The sequence below is a fragment of the Vicugna pacos genome, chromosome 3 (genome assembly GCF_048564905.1).
Source record: "Vicugna pacos chromosome 3, VicPac4, whole genome shotgun sequence".
Classification (NCBI taxonomy): Eukaryota; Metazoa; Chordata; class Mammalia; order Artiodactyla; family Camelidae; genus Vicugna; species Vicugna pacos.
Window position 1 is genome coordinate 51,583,378 of NC_132989.1, and position 17,085 is coordinate 51,600,462.

Here is a 17,085-nt window from a genome sequence, read left to right on the forward strand (position 1 = left end):
GCAAATATGTGCTACTGTGTTATTCATACTTCATAAAGCTGGAGACAGACAACTCTGGTTTTAACAGGGCCAGACTATCACAAATAGTTTCCAGAAAATGACCCAAGTCCATTAAGAACATTTTACATTAAATACAATCTTTATTATTCTTTAAACACCCTCCTAATAAGCACAGTATAGAACTAGATCATAGAATCACTGTTTTGGAAAAGACCTACAATGGTTTCTGAACCCAGCTGCAAAGAGGACCATTTTTTATCCAAACTCTACAGAAAGAAATTAAAATTCCACTTAATTGGAAGAGAGTAAAATTTTTAGAGGGGAAGGAATATAAAAGCAGGTAAAGGAGCAAATGTGGCAGAGTTGCAAAATAAAGGACCTGATGCGCAGAGAAGTAATGCAGTAACTGACAGCAGGGATCCTTAGGGACACAGCCCAGGGCCACACCCATTTCAGAAAAATCACTGGGCTGCAGTGACAGGTGTTTTTAGTTCTTTACTCTTAGCCTTCCCCCTACACAGGCAGAAAGGCTGCAAACTAGAACCACTATGCTCAGGCAAAAGTTAATTCTACAGAAAGACTTAAATAAAGAAAAGGCGATTCCTGACGTGCAGATTGCAAAGCAGGCTTCTAGAGGTCTCAGCCGAGAAATGAGCGTGAAAACCAGGCTTTGCTGCTGTTCTTGTCACGGGCCTCACTCGTTCCCTCCCCTGTTCCCTCTCATCTTTTAAAGACTAGCTGTTTAGTATTTAAAGAAAAAATTCCAAAAGTTTCAAGCATAAAGTTTATGAATAAATAAAAACATTGAGAATAATGGAGAAAAATATAAAAATCTTTTTTTTTTAACTAGAGAATAAATCAAATGTTTGGGGTAGAAGAAAAAAACTAATCAAGGAAAAAGCAAGTGATTCAGCTGAGTAACCCTGAGAACAGTCATGAACATTGCCCCCCGCTGCTCCCTCCCCCCAGACCTAGTATGTGGAGTAGCTTTCATAGAAGACAACATGTCACTTGGCAGCTGGAACACTACTCTATCATTCAGGTTTAATCCTCTCCTATACCCAAGTTTCGCAATGTAACTGATGACACAGATCTACAGAAATTCTAATTACCTAGTTCATAATAAAGTATTTACAACTATACCCTAAAGGCTTTCTAGTCTAGAAAGAATAAAGCATGCTAATCCGTCTCAGGGTGATTCGTTCACAATTTCTCAGTTGGCCCCTCTGTAATGCATCCCTTCCCTTTCCCATCATTAATGAGCACTGACACTGTTAGAAAGAAACTGAAGGCCCAAAATGGAGTCACTTACGCAGGCTGTGCCACTAACCTGGGCTTTAACACCTACCCTAATGGGAGCTTCAGCCTTTCCCAGAAATGCTGTCTTAGTTGGTTAGTCAGCACCAGAGAGGACCAATGAAAGACCAAGGACAGACCAATGACGGTCAGCACCCACGATGGACCTGCTCCATCCCCTAAAGGAAAAAGAAGTAGTAGCCCACCAAATAAGACGTTTCTTCCCCGACAAGGTAGGCAACCTAATCTGTAACAATTTCTTTCTATTCAAGACTTTCTTATCCTGTCTTTGAGAACATTTCCCTCTGGAGCTCCATGTTACTTGCTAGATGGGATGCTGCCCGATTCATGCATCATTTAATAAAGTCAATTAGATCTTTTAAATTTACATGGTTAAATATTGGTTTTTAAATAACACCAAATGAAAACAAAATTATCCTTTGTTTAAAACATCTTTAGTAAGTCCTATGACATTGACATCAAGATATGCTTTAAATTACTTAGCCTGCAGAACTTTACCATCAGGCCCCAATCTGTCTTAATTTCATCTGGCTTCATTTTCTGCCTCTACCCTTGCAACATGTCCTGGTCATGATATCTATCTCCTTTCCAAGGAGTCTGTCATATCCTTTCATGTCTCTCTCGCACATTTTTATTCTTTTGGTATTTGTTCTACACTCCTGTTCCCCTTTCAAATCCTTAAATTATTCAGCTGAAATATCCTTTCTTCTGATACATTATCCCCTAACTGCATGGGAAGTTAGGGGATAATGTTTTCTACCCCGTTTCACCACAGAATTCTGTATACTTCTTTATTAAACACTTGGCAGATGTTATCATCGTTTCTGCTTGTGGATGTATAGGTCTCCAAGGCTGTATGGTGTTTCAGAATAGGGATGACGTAGTATCCAGGTCCTATCATCAACCACACAGTCAAACCACACCAGCAGTTCAGATTGGGGTATTTATGTGTGTGTCTGTGTTTATTTTGTTTTATTAAATAAGTAAATAAATGAGTCTCATATTTGAAATAAGCATCAGAAGTTAGAGCCTTAAGTTTCTACCCATCCAAATGTATTAACTTGAGAAAAATATAGTGTTACAGCTACCACCTGCATGGTGCTCTCTGTATTGGGGTTCTCCAGAGAAACAGAGTGGAAGAAAGGGAAGGAGGAAGTGAGGGAGGATCGACTGGAATGTCTGTCTGTCTGTCTGTCATAGGAATTGGCTCACACAGTTGTGAAGGCCAAGAAGTCCCAAGATCTGCATCTGGAGAACCAGGAAAGCTGGTAATGTAATTCAGTCTAAGTCTGGAGTCTGAAGAATGGGAGGCTGATGGTGTTAAGTCCTGGTTTGAGCCTAAAAGCCTAAGAACTAGGAGCACCAATGATGTCCAAGGGCAGGAGAAGATGGGTCTCAGCTCAAGAAGAGAGAGCAAATTAGCCTTTCCTCTGCCTTTCAGTTTACCTGGGGCCTCACTGAACTGGACGATGCCCACCCACATGGCGGAAGGCCACCTGCTTTACTCAGTTCACCAAATCAGATGCTCATCTCTTCCAGAAACACTCTCACACATTCAGAAATAGTATTTTACCAGCAATCTGAGCATTCCTTAGACTAGTCAAATTGACACATAAAATTAAACATCACACTTTCTAGGAATTTTTCATACTATTTTGGAAATGTATGTTTTATGCTTTTTAATGTTTGGAAATAAGGAAAAATTAAATAAAGTGTAAACAGAAACACCATAATCCCATCAAAAGTTACAATCATCACTAACATGTTTTCTCTCTCCCACATTCTCCTCTGTGAACTGATAAATTCCAGTTATGTAAGAATGCTTCTTTTCGGCATTCAAGCATGATAAAACCCTACAAAAACAAGAGTAACTAAAAGAAGACATAAACGACATTGCAGTAAGTTCCACTTTCCTTAAAAATAAAACTGAATCTTCCAGATAGTATTATGTTTTACAACCTTTATCCTTAATACTTTTCATGTTTGTACCCCAGGGGACACTTACTAATTTCCACAATAAGTAACAATACTAATTGGGAACACTGCATATACTGGATTTCAGTAGCATGATATCAAGTAATAGAAGTGACTCGAGTAACGTTCATAGTGCACAGTTATTATTACTAGGCTCTCCTACTTCCTTTAACCAACACGTAGGAAACTGAGCAAGCCCCTCACTGTTTCCTTGTTTGTAGGAAATCGGCTTCATGCAGCCTCCTAGACCTTCCCTGCTGGCATATAGGAAACGGTTATCTTCGAGTTCTGCAGGTACTAAGCCCCCACTCAGTGGAGGATGGCAACTTCAGAGTGAGCTCAAGGTTCCTGGAACAACACCTTGTTACGTCACCACCACCCGATCAGAACAAAGTTACACACCTTGCAGCCATCACCCCAGATTTTGCCTATAAAACTTCTCCCTGAAAACCATCAGGGAATCTGGGGGTTTTGAGCACAAGCCACCACTCTCTGTGCTTGGCCCTGCAATAAATCTTTCTCTGCTCCAAACTCTGCCGTTTTGGTTTGTTTGGCCCCTCTGTGCCTCGGGCACACGAGAACTTGCATTCAGTAACAACAGTTCACCACACACTAAAGAGGATTAGCAAAGAATTTCAATTGAGTACACATGTGACTCTAAAATAAAAACTTCAAAATAGAATGTAGAGAATAGCAAAAAGGAAAAATAAGCATCACTCCTGATATCACCTCTCAAGAGAACCGCCTTATTATTTGCGCATAAATATTTCCATGTTTCTGCAATATGTCAGCTATAAATACAAAAGACCAATTATTTTTCCTATTTGTCTCATACTTGAAATGTTAAATTTTAAACCTCTGACTCTATACCAAAATATATACATATACATATGTGTATATATATATATGTATAGTCCATGTATTTGGTACTGAATTTCTCATCTTTTTTCTAACTTCTGCTACTGTATTTCAGATGCTCATAATCTTATCTTCTAATTTATTTCCACATAGTGCAAAACTCCTTGCCAGATTTGGCAACTTGTACTTTATTTCTGAACAAATCTTTTCCTGCTCAAAAACTGCTACTTATTCCAACTCAGATGAAGTACGTATTCCACAAAACCTACAAGTATTTGTTTCATCACTTATTTCTCCCCTGGGTATCTACAGCCAAACAATACTACCCACCATTCTAAATAATTCATACTTTTCTGACTCCTGGCTTTTGCTTAGATGCTGTTTCTATTAACTTAAACGCCCTCACACAAAACACTCACCAGTGGAAACACTGCTGTTGTCCAAGACCCACGGCCAGCGACACGTTCTCAGGGTAACCGGCTGGATGCCCCTTGCCACAGGTGTTTCTCTTCTTCTTTGGCTTCTTGTACATTTATATATTTTAAGAACATTTATCTGGGTCTGCATTGTTTATACACTAATTTACTTATTTCTTCATGTATTCTGTATTAATTTTATCCCTCATTTATACAAATGCATGAAAACAAAGTCAGTCTCTTACCCATTTTTTTTAAAGGTATTTCTCAGTGTCTTAGATATAGCAAGTATACAGTAGATGCTTGTGGAATTGAATTCATGGAAATTTTAAGAAGCCTGATTAAAAACTATACCTTATATCATCCAATTTACACCATTTAAAATCTAAATAACTCTCATGTAAAAGAAAATTGTAGGTAGAGTTGATAATTTAAAACATGTTTTTCTTTCATTTTAAATGCAGTGACAGGCTCAGCTCATAATCCCTAAAACCAGTGCCTACAAATGTATACACTCTTCACAACTCAGTCAATCCAACTGCAGTGTATTTCTAATTCACAGTATGATAACTCGCACACCATCAAAAAGCAAAACCTCCCAGTAACTCCTCCTTTCACAAACAGAGCTCCTCTAGCTTTCAGTTAACATTACCTACAGGTTCCCGGGTTACTATTGCAAAAAATTACTCTTACCACAGTGAGGAGAGTGTAAAAACGTCCAATTCCAGGAGGCTGCATGATGGTGGAGATGCTGCCCGGGCAACGCTCCACTGCAGAGTCGGAACGAGGAGGCGGGGAATGTTGACGGGCCTGTAGGGGTGGAGACAAGAGATAAACTAAAGAGATTTCAGGTGAAGTCACTTTAAGCTTTCTAGTTCTCTCAGCTGTGTCCCCGAGTTTAGAGGGTTTTTTCCTATTTTTTTCCATCTTTCATGAGAAAGTAAACTCAAAACAAAACACAGTAAGTTCATCTGAGCTCAGGGAAAAGGAAGTAGATATAAAAGTCAAATTCTTAGGATATTTATATTTCTTTTTTAGAAGAGTTTTAGGTCAGTGGTTCTCGAAGTGTGGTTCCTGGACGAGCAGCATTAGCACCACTGGACAGTTTGTTAGAAATGCAAGTTTAATTATCAAACCAGGTAGTGAGCTGGATTTGGACTACAGACCTTAGTTTGCCAATCTCAAGTCTAGATAAGCAGTATTTATCACATAAGAGAACATACAATCATCTACATATGACAGGGAAGTTACTATTAACTCTCATTTTGTGGAAGACAAACTTATGCAAAAATAGGTTAATTATGTTCCTAAGGTCTCATGGCAAAAATGCACTGCTTAGTCATGGAATATATTGCAATTGAAGTCTGATGTCCTAGCCTCTCAGCTGTCCACTAAAGCTTCTTTTCCAAATGAGAAATTAAATGGGGTTCATATTGGTTTGATAATTTTAAACATGCTAACAATGAAAGAGTCTGCTGAAAAGAATGGGCTGGTCTGACATGTAAAGAGTTTTTTGGAAGACATCACTTCCATCCCCACAACAGGATAAAAGCTGGAAAAAAAAAACCAACCCTGAAAAATCAACAATGTTTCTTTAAACTATCAGAGAATTGGAGTCACAGGGAAAACTCCTGCCCTGAAACCTGGAGAGATAGGCCAACGCAGAGAATCACAATTTATACAGGGAGCAGATGCCCCCAGCTGCAGACAGTAGGAACCTGAAATGGGCTGCCACACTTCCCCGAGTTTTACCTCTAGAAGCTTACTAAGTTCTCACTGTGAAGCTAGAGAAAAGCCCCGTCATGCTTCCAGCAGAGGAAGGGGAGAAGAACCAATTGTGAAACATGTCTGGAGCTTCTGTTCTCCCTAACAAATGTCTGTCCCTAAGGGAAACTTTTAACAGAGCCCGACCAGTTTGATTTTCCCAGAGCTTACCTGACCAAGAAGAGAAACACCCAGCCCCAGCCCCCTGCAGCCTTCCCATGTCACCCGAGGTACACAGCCAAAAAGGTGAGGAGCCCTGGTGAAGGTCACAGCCCAGGGGCACAGGTTCATTCAAAGAATGAAAGCTATTTATACAATTACAGAGGCTTCCTCTCCCCTACGCCTTGACAGCGCATTAATCAGGATCCTACACCATAATGGAGGGCTCACTGCTGAAAGAACCGCAAAGCTCATTCCTATTTAAGGAGTCTTTAGGGAAACCTAAAGACAACGGAAGAGGCAAAAAGACACTAGAGGAGACTCTGCCTGGGACACTACCGCTACAGCGAACAGTAAACACAGCCTGACTCCTGCACGGACAAACCTCACACGAAGGGCCCATTTACCTCTGTTCCCTTTACGTGATCCATCATGCCTGGCGCCGCAGAGAATGACAAGGCGAGCTCAGAGACAAAAAACACAGTCTGAAAAACAAAACAAAAAGCAAAACAAGCATCAGAGTCCGATTCAGTTGTGGCAGAGATACTGGAATTACCAGAGCAGAAGTGTGACGTGACTGTGATTACCGTGGCAAGGGCTCTCCTGGAAGAGGACAACACAAACCAATGCGTGGGTGATGTCAGCAGAGACGGACGAATCCGAATTCGCCAAGAATGAAAAGGAAACGCCAGGGAAAAGAACAGTGTAACAGATAAATATAAAATGGCCAACAGATACATAAGAAAGGTCAATATAACATGTAACGAAAGAAATAACAACCAAGGTAAAAAAGATATTTTTTTCTCAGAATAGTTAAATAATATTTGGAGACACCAAATCCTTGTGAGGATGTGGAGAAGTAAGTGTGCACTTTTCTGCACTATTAGCAGAAGCTCAAAATCTGGAAACAGAGGACAATTTAGCATTACCTACCAAAATAAAAACATTTATTTTATATATCTTTTAACCCAGTAACCTATTTGCTCAGAATTTGTTTTTCAGATAGACCCCCTCCAAACACACACTTAATATAATAAAACTACTGTAAATTCATAGTAGCCTAAGCCAGCAAGTAAGGCAGGGTTACAGGATGATTGAAATCACTACTAAGGTTGTCATTTTTGATGCAGGGAACCAGAAAATGTGGAAATGTGGAGGCCAGGCCTCACAGCCGAAACTACACCACCGCGCTAGCTCTCCATGAGGACACAGGCCCTGACCTGCAGCATTTGCCAATGTGCCTGATGCACGTACTCCCAACACGGCCACCTCTGAGCTACTGAAGTGAAGTCACAACGCTGGGCTGGGAAAGATGCACACATCTGGCCCTCACAGGCCCCACTTGGCTGAGTCTAGCACGACATCACTTAGAACACCCGCTCAGGGAAGCAAGAACCCCGGATCCCGGGCTGAGGTCAGGTTCCCAGGAGCTGGACTTATTTAGGAAAGGAGGGGTGTGCCTGAGGTGAGATTTAAAAAAAAAAGAAAGAACTAAAACACTGATAGGGGAATACAGACAGTGGAAACAAAGGAGGAAAAGCAAAATTATGAATACAAAGAGACTGCACAGGAGAAAAATCTTCCCTCCACAAACGTTCCCCAGTTGAGCTCAGTGCAATGGAGTGAAAACGAATCCAGAATCCACTCAAGAAAATTCAGTGCATAATGGAAAATATCTTTTGTATGACACTTGGGACTTCACCTAATGGCAAGATGGTAGCAACTAAGAGGCTAATTTGGTTTTAACAGCAATTTATTTCAGCACTGTAACCACAGAGGAAGTGTCCTTTGTGGAAAGAACAAAAACGGAAGTGTGGGCGAGGCCACCCTGCAGCTGCCGCGCCGCGGCAGCAATCTGGTGACTGCTACCGGGAGGAAGCTCCACCTCCCTGTGAAAGTCAGAGGTGTGTGCTTCCCTCTCATACAGTTTAATTACTTCTGAAATAGAACAAATGTGGATAGTAGAGATTAGCTTACCTCCTACTGGTATTATTTTCTAATTTCACAAAATAATTTACACAAAAATATATCACATTCCTGTGACACCCCTTACATCCTAGGCATTACATATAAGGAACTGGTTCAAGATCAGGCATATCATGAGTTATAAAGGTTGCAAAAATTTCTCAGGTGTTGGACCACCTTGGTAACTTTGGGGAGAGTGTTTACACCAGAGAAGGAAGCTATATATTTGATTCTTATGTCCATGAAAATAGATTTTTTAACTACAAGAAGGCACCTTGTTTCAGCTTCTTTAGCTAAGTTCTTTCAGCTCTGATGAGACTTGTGACAGACTGCTGCTGTGCAAATAACATTAAACGGTTCCCCTGAGCCAAACTGATAGACAAAGTCGAACCATTTTTCTGAGAGTTGGTGGAGGATATATTATTTCACCTCCCCTTATCTTGATAGCTATTTTAAAGAAAGATTGTGGCATTTTAATGTTCAACAGTCTGAAGAGATTTTTGTGGTCAGGGAATAGTAATTTTCTCAACAAAATTTAGCCCCTCAGTACCTTGTGGCTTCATGTCAACAGGTACACATTCAGATACACCTTATTAGAAAATTGTTTTAATGTATCTTCATGACCTAGCAGAAGACAAAAGAATGTAGCTCATGAGTAGAGCAGAAAAGCTCAACCCATTCCATCGTTTTTATAAGACTGCTCCTGCCTGACTGATTTACCTGAGAACTTTATCAAGGGCAGCCGGAATTGCGGCCTGATTTATATCCGTGCAGACTGAGGAGACTGAAGTAATTTGTGAACAGTTATGTGTGAAACCACAAGTGGTCACCTTGCCCATTAGCTATTCATGCTTCTAGCCGCTGGATTATGCAGCGGATATAACAAGGGAATATAAGAAATGGTGTATGGTGGAGGGTGGGAGGATCACCCATCACCAACAAATTAACCACTTTGACTAAAACTTCCCTTTCTATAACTGGATATCCCTGAGATACTTGGATTAGGTACACAAAGCTCTGGGAATGCAAGTTCTTTAGAGCTGTGCAGCATTGTTTAGAGCAGAAGCTACCAAATCACCTCCTGCTTGGATGTGTGGCTCATATTTCCCTCCCAAACCAGTAAGTGGATAGAGAAACCAAAGTCAGTGGCAGGAGGAGAAGACATAATCACATGCTGACATGCAGCTGTACACACCAGAACAGCCTCCTGGCGGCCCTTACGGTTTCCTAGTGTTTATGGTCAATTCTCTTCTCATCAGTCTGGGGTCTGTTCTGATGGGCCAGGATCTATGCCCTATCAGCTGCTGAATATTTTGAACATCACCCTTGCATACAACAATATAATGTAAGAGAATGAGATAAACCGTGCAGGGAATAGACTTTGGAGGAACATTAAAAACAAATAGCAATTTTAAATTCAGTAAACCTAGATGAATTAGTGGCTTTCAATAGAAGGTGTGGTGCAGCTTTGTATTTACAGTGGAGCTTCCAAACACTGGAAAATAGAATCAGGTTTGAGCTAAGGGACTTGTAATCCTAAACTGTTGGCTGATTTGGTATTATAAAACCAGATTCTTTTAGTCTAGTGGTCCTCATTTCTTCTGCATTTAAGAATAATCTGGGGAGTTTTTAAAATATATGACCCATAAACCCCACTGCAGACCAGTTGAACAACAGTCTCTGAAAGTGGGGCACAGTATTAAGTGATTCTAAGAGTCCACCACATCATTATAATCACGGCCAGATTTTGAAACAAGTCTAATTCTTGATTTTAAGGTCACGTCTGGGTATTGTCACCAGCTAGTGTTACGGGCTGAACTGTGTCCTCACAAAATTCCTAAGTTAAAATCCTAACCTCCGTACCTCAGACTGTGATCTTATTTGGAAATAATCATTGCAGAGGTAATTAAGTTATGAGGAGGTCATCCTAAGGGAAGGTGAGCCCCTAACGTCACTGATGTTCTTATAACATGGGGAAATTATGGACACAGACACATACAGAAAGAACGCCTTGTGAAGATGGAGGCAGAGATCAGGAGATGTAGCAGAGGCCAAGGAACACAAAGATTGCCAGCAAACTAATAGAAGGTAGGAGAGGCGAGGAACAGATTCTCCCTCACGGCCTCAGAAGGAGCCGGCCCTGCGGACACCTTTATCTTGGATGTCTAGCCTCCAGAACTGCGAGACAAACCTTTCTGTTGTTTAAGCCAGTCAGTTTGTGGTACTTGGTTATGGCAGCCCTTGCAAATGAACAGAGCTAAGGGTACAGCCTCCACTTTGGCATTAAGTTTTCTTCCTATGCACAATGGAGATGTCGCATCTACTGCTCAATGAGTTCCACTTCAGCTCCTTATATAATCTGATAACCCTCTGCTTTCTCTTTCTTTCCCATAGAAGGGTGAAGCAGCTTATCATCTTTGGTAGCTTTCCTTCCATTTGGGCAACAAATTATCTTACTTTCTTCACTAGAATATCATTCATTCATGTCCAAGCAGGATAAAAAAACCATGGTTATCAGGGATGATGTCCTTTACAAAGTTTCCTTAATCTGTTTAATTAACACCAACAGATGAAATACACTTCTAAACACATGGATCGGGCAGCAGGTTTACTATGCCTTACACTTCCTATCAGAACTTACTCAGGACACCACAGCTGAGGGCTAGGAATATGCTGGAGACACCTCATTCCAATACCTATCATGTCACAGTGCTTGTTTCATTGTCAGGGAAGCATTCTCATGGTGGCACTGCTGGGAAGTCAGTACTTTCACAGAGTGAAAACACACACTTACTCTGTTGGTGTAGGAAACAACGCAAGGAAGAGAATTCTAGATACATCTTTTCTACCACAGAATCCTAATTTTTTTTTAATTGGGGGCGTAATTAGGCTTATTATTTTTTTAATGCAGGTACTGGGGATTGAACCCAGGACCTCGTGCATGCTAAGCACACACTCTACCACTGAGCCGTGCCCTACCCCGTCTACTACAGAAGTTCTTGATTAATGCAAGTATCAGAATCCAAGCCTCAAGGTAAGGACAGGGAAGTAAAGGGAACAGAATACCGGCAGTGTTTGGCAACATTAACAGCAACATGGAGTGGACAAGGTGTGCAAAATCTTTGTGAAAGGAAGATAGAGTATTTAACAACAGATGCAGTGAGAGAAGAGAAAATATTGCTTATAAGGTCATATGAACAAGATAGTATAATCAAATGCCTGGGGTGAACAAGTATGATAAAAAGAAGTTATGAAGAAAAAGAATAGGGTCTGTAAGATGCTGCTGAAAATATCCCCATGGTGTAATAGGAACAGGTATGGAAAGAGGTCAATGATGAGTAATCTTTGAGATTCCTAAATTAGAAGCAAATAAAAAGTAAAGATAAGTGAGAATATCAAGTAAAATGAAACTCTGACTCAGTCATCCCTCACTAGGGAAAATTTGATTTAGTCATGATAGCACATGTATTCTCAAATAAATCTCTTTTCTTACTAAAAGCTGGATTTTAATGATCTGAAAATATATTAGTAACATCAAAAATGCCTGAATCTACACAGCATGCAGGAGTCCCTTTGGGCACTGTGACTGAGGTGTTATTACCCTTCCCTATGGGAGGGAAAGAGGTTTCCTTTACTGGCATTCGAAACTATAATTTTCACCTGCTTTCCACACTCTTCACGAAAATTTCTTTCTCCATAAAATTCAGACATTTTATTTGGCCTGTAGTTTTATATGCCATTACAGAGTTTTACAGAAAATACTTTTTTTTTAACAATATATAAATGAGTTGTTACAGTTCACCAAATATTCCTGCTCTGTCCCCATCTGGGTATTATATAGGTTTTAAATTACCAGCTCCTGGCCCAAAAAAGAAAAAGAAAAGAAAAATTACCAGCACTCTTGAAATTAAGTATTATAAATTCATTTGCCTTAGACAATGAAATATGAGAGGTATGAAACATTCACATGGAGTTAGGAGTATCCAGAGCCAAGTGTTCTTTGCTTGTCTTGGTAGTAATAGAAGGGTACGCTAAGATGAAGACTGCAGCAGCCTAGGTTCCTGACTGACCACAATGAGAATACCTACACCCCCACGCTCTGCCTCCACCCAGTGACCCATGATGGGTAGCATGAACAAAAATATAAGTACCTGTTGTTTTAAGCCACTGAAACAGTATGTTTTATAGGATTATATGTTACTTCAACATAACATATCTTATATTGATAGGTAGGAACGTTATAAAACCTTTTATTTTATCATCTTAAAATGCCTGCCTGAAAACATTATTTATTCTTAAAGATTCAAGAACAGCAATTTCTACACAAAAGCAATTAATAGTGAATTCCCTTTTAATAGCTCACTAAAGGAAAAGCAAAAACAAAAACTAAAATAAAACTTTACCTATCCATATGAATTTGCCTGTTTTCTCCAGAAGAGTGTTCTATTATTTTAGACAGAATCAAGATCAGTGAATTTTAAAGCATTCTGAGACAGTCAAAAGAAATCAAAGAAATTTAAATTTACTGTTGTACAAATTTATAATTCTTGGTCTCCTTCTTTCCCTCCCTCTCTCTCCGAAAACAACTCATCTTCTAGAAGAAAAGTAAGGATTTCTTTCAGTTCTATATAAACAGATCCACAGACCCATTTGATTTTAATAACCTTATGGAACCCCCACACGTTGTCTGTCATCCTTACATGTTAACTTATATCCTCCCACCATCAAAACAGATTTGTACTAACGTAGGCTGTGGGCATAAAGTCAGTCTGCTTAACAGCTACAATCAGTACAACGTCACATTTGAGTAAAAACTCTGTTAAAAATCCAAATCCATTGGAAAGTATTTTACATTTTTTCTAAATTATGTTAAAAAAGCGATAAAGGAAAATCACATTAGTGAAACAACCCAGCTACCTGAATGCAATCTTCCCGTTGGCTAGCACCACCTCATGTGGCAAAATGACTACTTCTTAGTCCTACAAGTCGTTCCCACATACTCTCTCCTACAATTGAGCCCATTTCTGTATTTTCTTTTTTTTAATTGACGTATAGTCAGTTTACAATATTGTATCAATTTCTGCTGTACAGCATAACGTTTCAGTCATATGTACACATACATATATTCCTTTCCATATTGTTTTTCATTATACTTACTACAAGATATTGAATATAGTTCCCAGTGCTATACAATAGAAACTTGTTGTTTATTTTGTACATAGTAGTTAGTATCTACAAATCTCGAAGTCCCAATTTATACTTTCCCATCCCTTCGCCCCTCCCCATAACCATAAACTTGTTTTCTAATCCCTTTCTTTTAACTGTCCTTAGCAGATCTTTATTTGATTAAGTTAGTGACATTCCATTTTGTAGCTTCTTCTAATACTTTTCTTCATCCCTTACCTACATCAACACAAATAATGGCCCAAAAGTTGATCAGACAGAAGAAATGTAGTAAACAATGAGAAAGTGTTTATGGTTATTAAAGTACAAAAGCAAATGCCAATTTTGAACAACACAAAGTTACTCAAAAAATAAAAAGAAAAAGGAGGACACTAATGAACTCATCCACAAAACAAACACATAGTAAACAATCTTGTGGTTACCAAAGGAAAGAGGGTGGGAAGGGATAAATTTGAGAGTTTGAGATTTGCAAATGATAACCACTATATATAAACATAGATTAAAAAAAAATTTCTTCTGTATAGCACAGGGAACTATATTCAATACCTTCTAATAACCTTTAATGAAAAAGAATGTGAAAATGAATGTATGCATATATATATGGATGACTAGGACATTATGCTGTACACCAGAAAGTGACACACTGTAACTAACTATACTTCAATTTTAAATAAATGTAACATATACAGTAATATTTTACGTGCTAAAATAACATTAGTTTTTGCTAGTAGAAAAAAAAGAAAATACATTAGCTTAGAATATTAATTGAAATGTTTTTCACTTTATTCCTAGATTTTAAATATTAAATTGTGTACAGAATGCTGTGTTATCTGCTTTAAATTTGTTTCTCTTCTATTAGAACATGTTTATTTAATACCTTCCTACCATCACTGTGGGTCTTGAATAAATGGGGAAATTGGTCAAGCTTCTGAACTGTCCTTCAGTGAGGTCCCAAACCAGATTTATACTGCCACCCTTATTACTGTTTTCTTTTCCCCTAGACTTTATTATTTTACTTACTTCCTATGACATTTAGTTTATAAAATAAAAAGATAGTAAAGAGGATGTTAAAACTGCATTTACTTCCTAATAACTAAGTCTTGGAATGTGAAAGCACAATATTAACAGATGACTGCAAGCCCTAAATTGAAGTGACATCACTCTTGAGAAATTTAGCATGAACACTAAGTTCATCCTTTTAAGATTTCTATCTAGCAAGCAACTGGCATCTGTTTTTTCTTCTCGTAGATATTCTGAGAAGAAACCACATGGCAGCACTTCATATTTCACAAACTAAATCACAGTACAGAAGTAGTTTCCCATAATAGGGGTGCTCTGGAGAGTTGAGAACTATTATGTGACTCATCAGCTGCAAATAATTCAGCCACTAGAGATGAAGGGCAATAGCTCTTGTTGAAAGCACAGGTTGAAAGAAGTCTTTTCATGAGAAAATTTTCAGAACTCTTTGCATAACATACAGTGCAAAACTGTGACAGGTTTATACTATGCAGCTCTGCATAATAGCTTATGGGAAACCAAATCAACAAGAAACAGTTACAGGAAAAAAAAAATGACTGTACAGGATGGATCGTAGGGTAATTTGTTGACTGATGTTACATAAAACGCTTCTTTCATGACTCCCAGAATCAAATGAAGTAGAATAAATCATATCTCAAAGAGAAATGTGATTCTGCTATGTGCTAATTACCACCAGAGTTGGAAGATCACTTTGTGGAAGAGCGTTAATTCTTTCTGGCCAGTAGAATGTCAGATACTGAGTCTGGTTTAATTAATAAGCTAGTAATTAGAATACTTTATTATCAGGGGAAAAGCTAATTTATTATTGTTCAAAGTTAACCTCTAATTCTATAATAGACAGTTCTAAATGATATCTTTTTAAATATTTAATGTTCTGTAAACAATGGTACTCAATAAATATGCTTATGACTGTTTAAGTTACCTTTTGTTTTTATAAGCATGTGACTGACCCTTTACAAGAAGACGACACTGGTGGGAATACCTTCCACTGAGATTTTCCTGTCTATCTTATGTCCTAGGATAGACAGATGACATTTATGGAGTGAAGCAACACAAAGAATTGAGTGAAGGACAAATTTGGAAAGAAGAGCATCTCTTTGAGTGGGAAAATGTGAGAGATCATTCTGCTGGCGGTTCTGAGGGAGATGAGAGGGAAGCCTAGCAGGACAGTCTTAGTGAAAGGAAGCCCACGTAGATTTTCTTTCCTTCTTTTTGATTGCATTTCTGTCAATTGCATGTAGCTTTAGGCAACTCCATGCTTCTCTTTCCCTCACACTTTTTCTTTCTTCCATTCTCAATAAAGTACAAAAAGTTAAACACAGTCATAATCCTGTTATTTGCAAAGTTTTCTGAAGTACAGAGGAATATCTGATGATTTCCTGCAGTTCAAAAATCCATAGAGCACATTAAGTGTAACTATTGGCACATTCAGGTACTACTTTAGCAGACCGATGATTTGTAGTTTGGAAGGCTGTTTTAATGGAAATTGAATTGTAAATGCAACTGCCATGAAATGGCTTGAATTGTAACACTGATGAAAATGTGCTTGCTAAGTGATTCCCTAAATTACTTTATGGAGTATAAAACATCTGCATTTAATTACATTCTATTTGGCTGAAAAATAAACATTTCTAAACCACAGTTTTCATGTCTGATGATGATAATGTACTGGAAAACTTGAAATTGCTTGACAGTCTAAACATGTTTTCTCTTAAAAGCAAACAGTACTGTTGCTGTGTGACGTACTCGGTTGTACTGCTTATACGGTGCATTCTTCCTGAAGACGCGTGTCATGGTGTGCACTCTCACTTATAAACCAAATAGTGAACAGTGCTTTGATAAATGCAGGGTTATGAGGTCAGCTGTGATGATGAAGTGCACTTGTACAAGATCATGAAGGAAACAACAGAGAAATATCATTCCTTGATTTCCTCAAAAAGCGGAGGGAAAATTCCATACTATGAATTTTGTTCAGTAATTTTACATTGCTTGTTCAGCAAACATTAAATTTAGAGTAAGGTGCAGAAAATGTTTGATTCAAGAGTCCGTAAGTGTTTGGGAAACAACAGAGATTTCAACCACGTGTTTCTTACTGAAGAAAACTAAAGGAACCCAACTTCTACTGTAATCAATGTTAGGGGAGGTTAGTCTTATAGAGATGTACAAGCACATTAGTATAACAGAGCGTGCAAACATTTCATGAAACATTTGCACACGTACATAAATGACCATCTGCAGTGATCTGTCTGAAAGAAATGTGACTCTCCATGACTCCAGTTATAGACTGTCTCCCTTTCATCAAGCCCACTCCTGTTCGTATAGCTGACAAATTCCTTCTTCAGTTTAAGCATCAAAAATATCTTGTTATTTAGTCAATCATAAACTTTCATATTTTTATAACCATTAGAAT

General features: G+C 38.6%; 1 protein-coding gene across 1 annotated transcript in view; it reads left to right on the top strand.

Annotated features, from left to right (window-relative positions):
• Positions 1–15,827, top strand: part of SLCO4C1 (solute carrier organic anion transporter family member 4C1) — a 294,796-nt gene extending 278,969 nt beyond the window's left edge. Inside the window, exons 24-27 of the mRNA XM_072958339.1 lie at positions 3,127–3,215; positions 3,513–3,585; positions 11,365–11,487; positions 15,695–15,827. The gene's annotated coding sequence lies outside the window, so the exon portion shown is untranslated. The remainder of the gene's footprint in view (positions 1–3,126; positions 3,216–3,512; positions 3,586–11,364; positions 11,488–15,694) is intronic.
• The last annotated feature ends 1,258 nt before the right edge of the window (positions 15,828–17,085 follow it).